This window comes from Scleropages formosus, unplaced genomic scaffold (assembly GCF_900964775.1).
Source record: "Scleropages formosus unplaced genomic scaffold, fSclFor1.1, whole genome shotgun sequence".
Classification (NCBI taxonomy): Eukaryota; Metazoa; Chordata; class Actinopteri; order Osteoglossiformes; family Osteoglossidae; genus Scleropages; species Scleropages formosus.
In genome coordinates this window covers 19,131-26,977 of record NW_021641056.1, presented here as the reverse complement: position 1 = coordinate 26,977, position 7,847 = coordinate 19,131, and the positions used below count along the sequence as shown (strand labels likewise).

Below are 7,847 nucleotides of genomic sequence, written 5' to 3'. Positions count from 1 at the left end.
TCACCCAAAAACGGTAGGTAAGGTATATGGTAACACCCTGGGTAGAGGCCAGGGGACCACCCATCTTCAGCGGCAAATTTTACCGGGTAAGTTTTCCTTTAATTATTCATTAAGTATAGTTTTAAGCCTTGGGATATGTCTTTTAATGTTTTAAAGGTTCTGCCATGCGGTCTTTATATTAGTTGGTCTTATTGATTTTTTTGTTTTTTCTTAAATTTTATTGTTTGCATGGCAGTTTTTAGGATTAATTTATTTATTGAACAAAGATTTTAATTATCGGAAATGATGAATGGAGAAATTTATTCCTGTTGAGTAAGACAGTGTGTGGAGCCAGACACCCTTGGGTGAGGTGGTGATCCATTCTGAAAAAAAAAAGCGGGTGGTGGGTCACACCGTGTGTTTTAACGACAGACAAGCGCTTCGGCCTTTTGGCTAAGATCGTTTTTCGTTTTCTTGCCACGAGGTGCTGCTGCAAAGCTTAGAAGGGATAGAGGTGATCCTAGGGCCTGACCAGTAGGTGGCTTGTTCGCCACTGGCATGGGGTGATCCTCTATCCTCTGGAAGGCTTTTATTTTCTTTGGATAGCCCAGGGCACAGTGGGTTGGACCACGGTCCTGCTCTCCCGTGGGTCTGGGGTTCGAGTCCCGCTTGGGGTGCCTTGCGACGGACTGGCGTCCCGTCCTGGGTGTGTCCCCTCCCCCTCTGGCCTTACGCCCTGTGTTACCGGGTAGGCTCCGGTTCCCCGTGACCCCGTATGGGACGAGCGGTTCTGAAAATGTGTGTGTGTGTGTGTGTGTGTGTGTGTGTGTGTGTGTGTGTGTGTGTGTGTGTGTGTGTGTGTGTGTGTGTGTGTGTGTGTGTGTGGATAGCCCAGGGCACAGTGGGTTGGACCACGGTCCTGCTGTCCGGTGGGTCTGGGGTTCGAGTCCCACTTGGGGTGCCTTGCAACAGACTGGTGTCCTGTCCTGGGTGTGTCCCCTCCCCCTCCAGCCTCATGCCCTGTGTTGCCGGGTAGGCTCTGGTTCCCTGTGACCCTGTATGGGACTAGCAGTTCTGAAAATGTTGTGTGTGTGTGTGTGTGTGTGTGTGGATAGCCCAGTGATACTAATGTGTGTCCAGTAGGTGGTATGACTGCTGCTGTCATGGGGTGGACTGGAGATCTTGTTTCCTAGATCCCTTTATTAGTCTACACATGAAGCTTTTGCGAGAAGAACTCCATCTGCAAGGAAGGAACCTTCGATAGGTACACCACTGAAGAATGCAGAGGGACCACTGGCAAAAACAATGGACACCGGCAGAATTTCTTTTCCGCCAAATGGAATGCGGGCAGCGGATGGAGGACTGTTGAAAAACACAGCCCATTTTTATTGGAGATCCCAGGAGGAAGACAGAGACTTCCACGACCGACTTAACTTTATAAAAGAGGTAATTTTGGGTCTCCTCGGTCTTACTGTGGAGGACGTTATTTGCATTCAATGGAATAACCCGCTGCGGTTCTTTGATGTCACTTTAACTACAGAACTTTGTTTTAAAAAGATGACTGAGAATTGCAGAACCCTTGCTGATCATCCTGCATTGAAATTCTATGATGTTGAGAACCGTGGGGTTAACAACCAGCATATAGTGACTGTACATGTTTTTAACCCTTTTATTTTGGCAAAGTTCACTCTCTCACACGCACGCACGCACACACACACACCTTCCGAACCACGGGAGGGGACACACCCAGGACAGGACGCCAGTCCAACGCAAGGCACCCCAAGTAGGACTTGAACCCCAGACCTACTGGAGAGCAAGACCTGGTCCAACCCATTGTGCCACTGCACCCCCTGTGGAGTTAATACAAGAACTTTTATAAAGGTATGTTGAAGTTTTGCCGGGCCATAAAGATATGAGGGATGAACTTGGTTTCTGGAATGGGAAAAGACAGTTTCGGATCCGTTTGCTCCCTAATCCACAAGGTTTTGATGGGTTTCGCCACCCACCCCCTACTTTTAATTTGGGTACAAGCGAGGGCTTTCTTTTTTATTCTAACCAGCCACCCTTCTGCAGGGGTTTGGCATACGGGGGCTGAGTGCACCAATATGCGGTGCAATAACTGTTTGGAGAAAGGCTACGTGGCTAGAGATTGTAAAAGTCCATGCGGGTATAATATCTGCGGGGCAGAAGATCATCTTGCCCGCACCTGCTCTCAGAGGAAACACTCCTATGCCGATGCGGTGTCGGGGAGCCGGGTGTCTGGCGGAAGGGAGGAAGAAATGTTTGTCCAACCTAATGTTGCTGAGGAGCAGGTGCATGCAGAGTTAGCAACAGAGAAGGAATACCTGATGTTTATGACCCCAAGGACCTCGCCCACCAAATCCCAGAGTACCCCAAAGGGTACAAATAGGAAAAGGAGTAAAGGCCCTACTCCTAAGGAGTATAAGAAAAGCAGAAGAGAGGAGGGGTCGAGCAGGAAAGAGGAAAAGCCAGCAGCAAAGATAGAGGAGGACTGAGACCGATGTTTGCTGGTGGGGGATGGAAGTCATACGGACTGGCCGGTTGTGGCCGCACCCCCCTACAGTATGATGAGTTCCCCTCTTTATTCAGAATGATGATATTTATGAGCTGCCATATGTTGCTATAGACTTTCAGAGTATGATAGAAATGTCGGGAGGGGAATGATTTTGTTTTAAATCTGTTTTTAATGAATTTTAGTAGGGTTTTTTTTTTGTTCTTATGGTTAATTTGCCCCTTTATGGCTGATTTTAAAATTTAACCTTAAATGTCAGAGGACTGAGGAATGTCCTGAAAAGAGCAGCAGTGTTTGACAGGCTTGCATCCTCTGCCTTTCAGCTATGTTTTTTACAGGAAGTCCATCTTAAAGACCAGCGGGATGTGGCCATTTTCTCTTCGGGTTGGAGGAAAGGTAGATCATACTGGAGGGTGGGTGGTATCCACTCAACAGGCGCTGCCATTCTCTTTGGTGAACGAAGCTTTGAGAATGTAAGCACGTTTAGAATTCTACAGGGTAGAGTATTGGGAGTGGACGCTACCTGGAGAGGACAGCGCATCCGTGCGATGTGTGTCAACGCTCCGGTAGACGCCGCATCCCGCATATCTCTCTTAGAAGAGTTGACCCCCCTTTTGTGTCTGTAATAGACACTTAACTGGGGGGCATTTTAATATACATCTGGAGGGTAAAGAGGATATTAGCATCAAACATTTTAAGAATTTTATGCTCAGATTTAGTCTTTCTGATGGTTTTAAAGTATGCAACCCCAGTCATCCAGGCATTATCTGGTCTAATAGTAAAGGAGCACAGAGTCGCCTGGATTATATTTTGGCTTCCGACTGCTGTTTTTAAACGGGTCCACCTCTCTCCTTATTGGCCGACGGACAACTTGATGGTAGAGGCTACGGTTTCCATAGAGGCTCCGTTGCATGGTCCTGGGTATTGGAAACTGAATGTAGATGTTTTAAAGGAGAAAGAGTATAGGGACCTTTTTTATAAGCATTTTAAGGTATGGCAGGAGCTCAAATCTTTCTGTAGCTCGGTTTCGGATTGGTGGGAAGACACCAAAATGAAGGTGCGAACCATTACTAGGCAGTACTGTGTTCGTAGGAGAGCTCGATCTCGCAGAGCAATGCGGAAAGTGGAGAAAAAGTTGGAAAAGCTCTATGCTCATTCCAGGAGGTGGGGGTAGGACTGTTAAGTTGGCCCAGTATACAGATGACACAGTCCTGTTTGCATGTTCCGACCGCTCACTCGACGTACCGTTTTCCCTCCATTTTTCTTACTTTTCTTCATTTTTCAAAAACGAGACTACCCTCTCTCACCTTGAGGCAGGCCTTCTTTCTACATCTCGCCTCTCATGTGACGTGGGCGCACCTCTTTGAACATCTGCCTGTCACAGGTGAACGAAAGAAGAGGTCGGGCAGGGCGCTTGACGTAACCCTCCGTGTCGCACCCCGAACGGACCTCCCGCTTCGAAGTGAGCAGCGGCGGGGCCCCAGGGCAAGAACGGAGACACCTCAGGTTTCCCTTCAAAACACACAAATCTTTCGCCTTTTACTAAAGATTTCCGTGGAGAGAAACACACTTGAGTTTCGATGTTATTTCTGGAGGCCTCATCTCCCGGAGCGGGTGGTGGGCCATGCCTCGTGTGTATTAACGAGAGATGATGCGCTTCGCGGGGTCGGGCAGCGTGTTTTGCCGATCGGACCGCGTTTCTGGTGTGGTTCTTAGTTCTCTTGGCTTAAACTAAACTGCAGTATCTGTTCTAATCAATTCCGTATCGGATGTGACCCCCCCCCCCACCCATCCAGGAACAGCACGTGAATCCTGTTTCTGGAAGAGAGAGTCCAATGCCGCGCTCGCTCAATATGCAGATGATATTGTCCTGTTTGTATGTTCTGACCGCTCACTCACCCAGGACATTCGCCTAACTCAGACGTTTGGTAGGGCCTCGGATTCGGCGCTCAACCTCGGGAAGACAGAGGTGAAGTACTTTGGATTCTGTGGAGCCCGAAAAGACAACTTTGGTAGTCTCTCACTTTGTAGCGGTCCCCTCAGAGTGCTGGGTGTGAGTTTTCTTTCAAAAGGAACAGCCCGGGTCAACTTGGAGGTGCATTTTGCAATAGCTAGACAGAAGATGGGGTTGTGAAAGGCAAGGTCCCTGTCCTTCCTGGTAACACACACACATTTTCAGAACCACTTGTCCCATACAGGGTCACAGGGAACCAGAGCCTACCCGGTAACACAGGGCGTAAGGCCGGAGAAGGAGAGGACACACCGAGGACAAGACACCAGTCCATCGTAAGACACCCTAAGCAGGACTCAAACCCCAGACCTACCAGAGAGCAGGACTATGGTCCAACCCACTGCGCCACTGCGCCACTGCACCCCCTTACCTGGTAAAACACTGATTTTTAAAGTTGACGTCCTCCCGACCTTACTTTATTTGGCTCATGTCTACCCCATGCCTCGCAATTTAAGGAAATAGTTTGTGAAAGATGTGTTTGGCTTGGAACAGGCTGGGAAGCATTAGTTTGTGAGGAGGGAGGTGATGTACCTAGGGAGGGATGGGGCGGAAGGGGGGTTCCTGATTTCCCCCTAAAATTTGATTGCCTCTTTTTTGCGCAGCACTGTTTCCATCTGGCAGCTCCCCTGGAGCACCTGCACCAAGATTTTATTCACCTCTGGCTGTCTTTCCCGTTGCGACATTTGGTGAATTCGCAGTCCAATGCTGGACCAAAGGCCGAGTCTCTGCCAGATCACTATAAACAGATGGTGAAATGGAGCAAGATCATTCCGAGAGTCATTGACGCAAATACCCTCCTCAAGTACAAAGTGTTATATAATCCCTTGTTGGAGAGGAGGGGAACGCGAGTGATGTTAGGCCTTGGGGAAGACATTTGGGCTCGAATTCAGCCAAAGGGGCTTGACAATAGGCAGCAGGATTTAAACTGGCAGTGCCTCCATGAAAGACTACCCGGAATGGAGGAACTTAACAGGTACGGGTTGACCGAACGTCCCAACTGTCCGCGACCACAGTGTTTGGGTGCAGAAATGATTAAACATGTTTTCTGGGATTGCGGTTATGCCGGGACAGTCTGGTCATTGGTTGAGCCCTTGTGCAGAGAGTTAGATGATGAGATGGCATTGACTTTTGATAATATCCTGAGGGGGCTGTCCCCCAAAGTAAACAAAGCAACCTCCGGTAGGATTTGGTTGATTGTGAGTTTGACAAAGAAAGAATTGTGGAATGCACGCATTAACCTTGTCCGAAAGGGGTTGAAAATGGGAGTTTATGGTACCTTATTGAAAATCTGAGCTGAACTGAAGTTTGGAATAAAGCGGGATCTGATTGCCTGGGGCTACCACAAGGCAAAGGATAGATAGAAAGGCCTCGTGGATAAATGTGTCTGAAGCCCTGAGGATGGACGTCTGCTTTATGGAACTGTACTCTTTTAAAACATATTGTGCTTTCTTGTATCTTACCCCTTTGTATATTTATTCTTTTATATTTGTTTGTGTGGTTTTTATTTGTACAATATTTATTCACAGATTTTAGTAATTTTGTGTTGTTGGGTTTGTGCACTTTAAATTAACATTTTTAACTTGTGTGGGTTTTATTTGTATAGCATTTTATGTAGGGGGGTGCGGTGGTGCAGTGGGTTAGACCACAGTCCTGCTCTCTGGTGGGTCTGGGGTTCGAGTCTTGCTTCGGGAGCCTTGTGATGGACTGGTGTCCTGTCCTGAGTGTGTCCCTTTCCCTTCTGGCCTTATGCCTTGTGTAACCGGGTTGGCTCTGGTTCCCTGCGACCCCATATGGGACAAGTGGTTCTGAAAGTGTGTGTGTGTGTGTCTGTTTCATCTACAGATTTTAATGGCCTTGTTTTATCAGGTGATTCTGTGCACTTTGAGTTTTTATACTGATGATTACTCATGTGAATGTTTGTTTTGTATTTATTTGTCTGTTTTTAGGGGTTTGATCAAGTTTTATATTGTAATTTGCAAGTATTTCATGTGTTTTGAAGGAAGCATGTATTATGATATGATAACTTCGGTTGAGCTGCTATTGGGGGACAGTCCTTTTGGGTATGTTGGTGTGGGGAAGACATGGGTCAGTTATATTCTTTGAAGCCAGAAAGGGGATTGTTATGGGAAAGACTTTGTCTTGACAATGTATTTTATGTAATGGTTGCTTTGTGATTTTGTTGACCAACTGTACGAAAATGGTGCCGGGTTTGTTTAACTGTGGATTTTTAATGTATTGTTTTGGTTATATGTATTATTGATAACTTTACTAAATAAAGTTTGAAAAAAATAAATATTCTTTCTTACCCGTGAGGTGACGTTCCAAGTCCCAAAAACCAGAGTTGGCGCCTGAGGTTTGGGTTGGCTGGGCACTCGGCCCCGACCACCGCCCAAATCACAACGTACCGGCTCCTTACGGTCTCTCCGGCAGGTGGTGAGGCCACAGAAGAGCTGCTCCACGTCATGGCTTCGGGCTGAGCCCAGCCAGTCCCCGTGGGCATAGACCTTACCACCAGGCGCTCGCATGTGAGCCCCCTCCCCAGGCCTGGTTCCAAGGTGGGGCCCCGGTGGCCCCATACCGGGCAGGGTAAACGAAAAGCTTGATTTAATAGTCATCATAAGGGGCTTTTGAACTGCACTTTGTCTCGTCTGTCATCCAGGACCGGTTTGCCAGGAGAGACCCTACCAGGGGCATATAGCCCCAGGCAACATAGTTCTTGGAATCATTAAGGCACTCAAACCCCTCCACCACGTTAAGGTGGCGGTTCAAGGATTGGACTCTCGAAGTTCGTTCACAATTATTTATTCTTCTCTTCAGTTTCTCTGTGTCCTGTTCTGTGCATGATTTTAAAATGTGACAGCGTTCGCAGATGCTGAAAGTCATGACTACTTTTCATTCTCGTGAGTGTTTCATGAGAGAGAAGCAAAAGTGCACTCCACTTCGTGTGGCTAACGCCAAAGTACGTGCCGCATGCTTGAGTGTTCTTTGCGTGCACCTTACGAGGAGGGGCTGCAGCTACATGTATGGCGCACACGGCTTTCATTCACGTTTATGTACAGCCCAGAGAAGGCCTTATCTTGTCTGCTCTTAAAAGCTAAGCAGTGTCGAGCTGGGTTAATACTTGGATAGGAGATCGCCTTACTATAGCAGGTGTGTGAGGCTTTCTTTGTTTTCTCTCTGTCTCTTCTCTTTCTCACGCGAGGAAACACGCAGCCTTCAGTATTTCATTTCTCTAGCAGGGTTTCTTTGGATTTTAATTATTCTCCGGCGTTTTTAACAATTTTGTGACTCTCAGAGTTCGTTCACAACTATTTATTCTTACAC

At 47.5% G+C, this 7,847-nt stretch overlaps 1 non-coding gene across 1 annotated transcript; it reads left to right on the top strand.

Annotated features, from left to right (window-relative positions):
* Positions 1–4,010: 4,010 nt before the first annotated feature.
* LOC114909811 (U5 spliceosomal RNA) lies at positions 4,011–4,128 on the top strand. Its single transcript, XR_003797394.1, has one exon. It is a non-coding gene; the product is annotated as a U5 spliceosomal RNA (small nuclear RNA).
* The last annotated feature ends 3,719 nt before the right edge of the window (positions 4,129–7,847 follow it).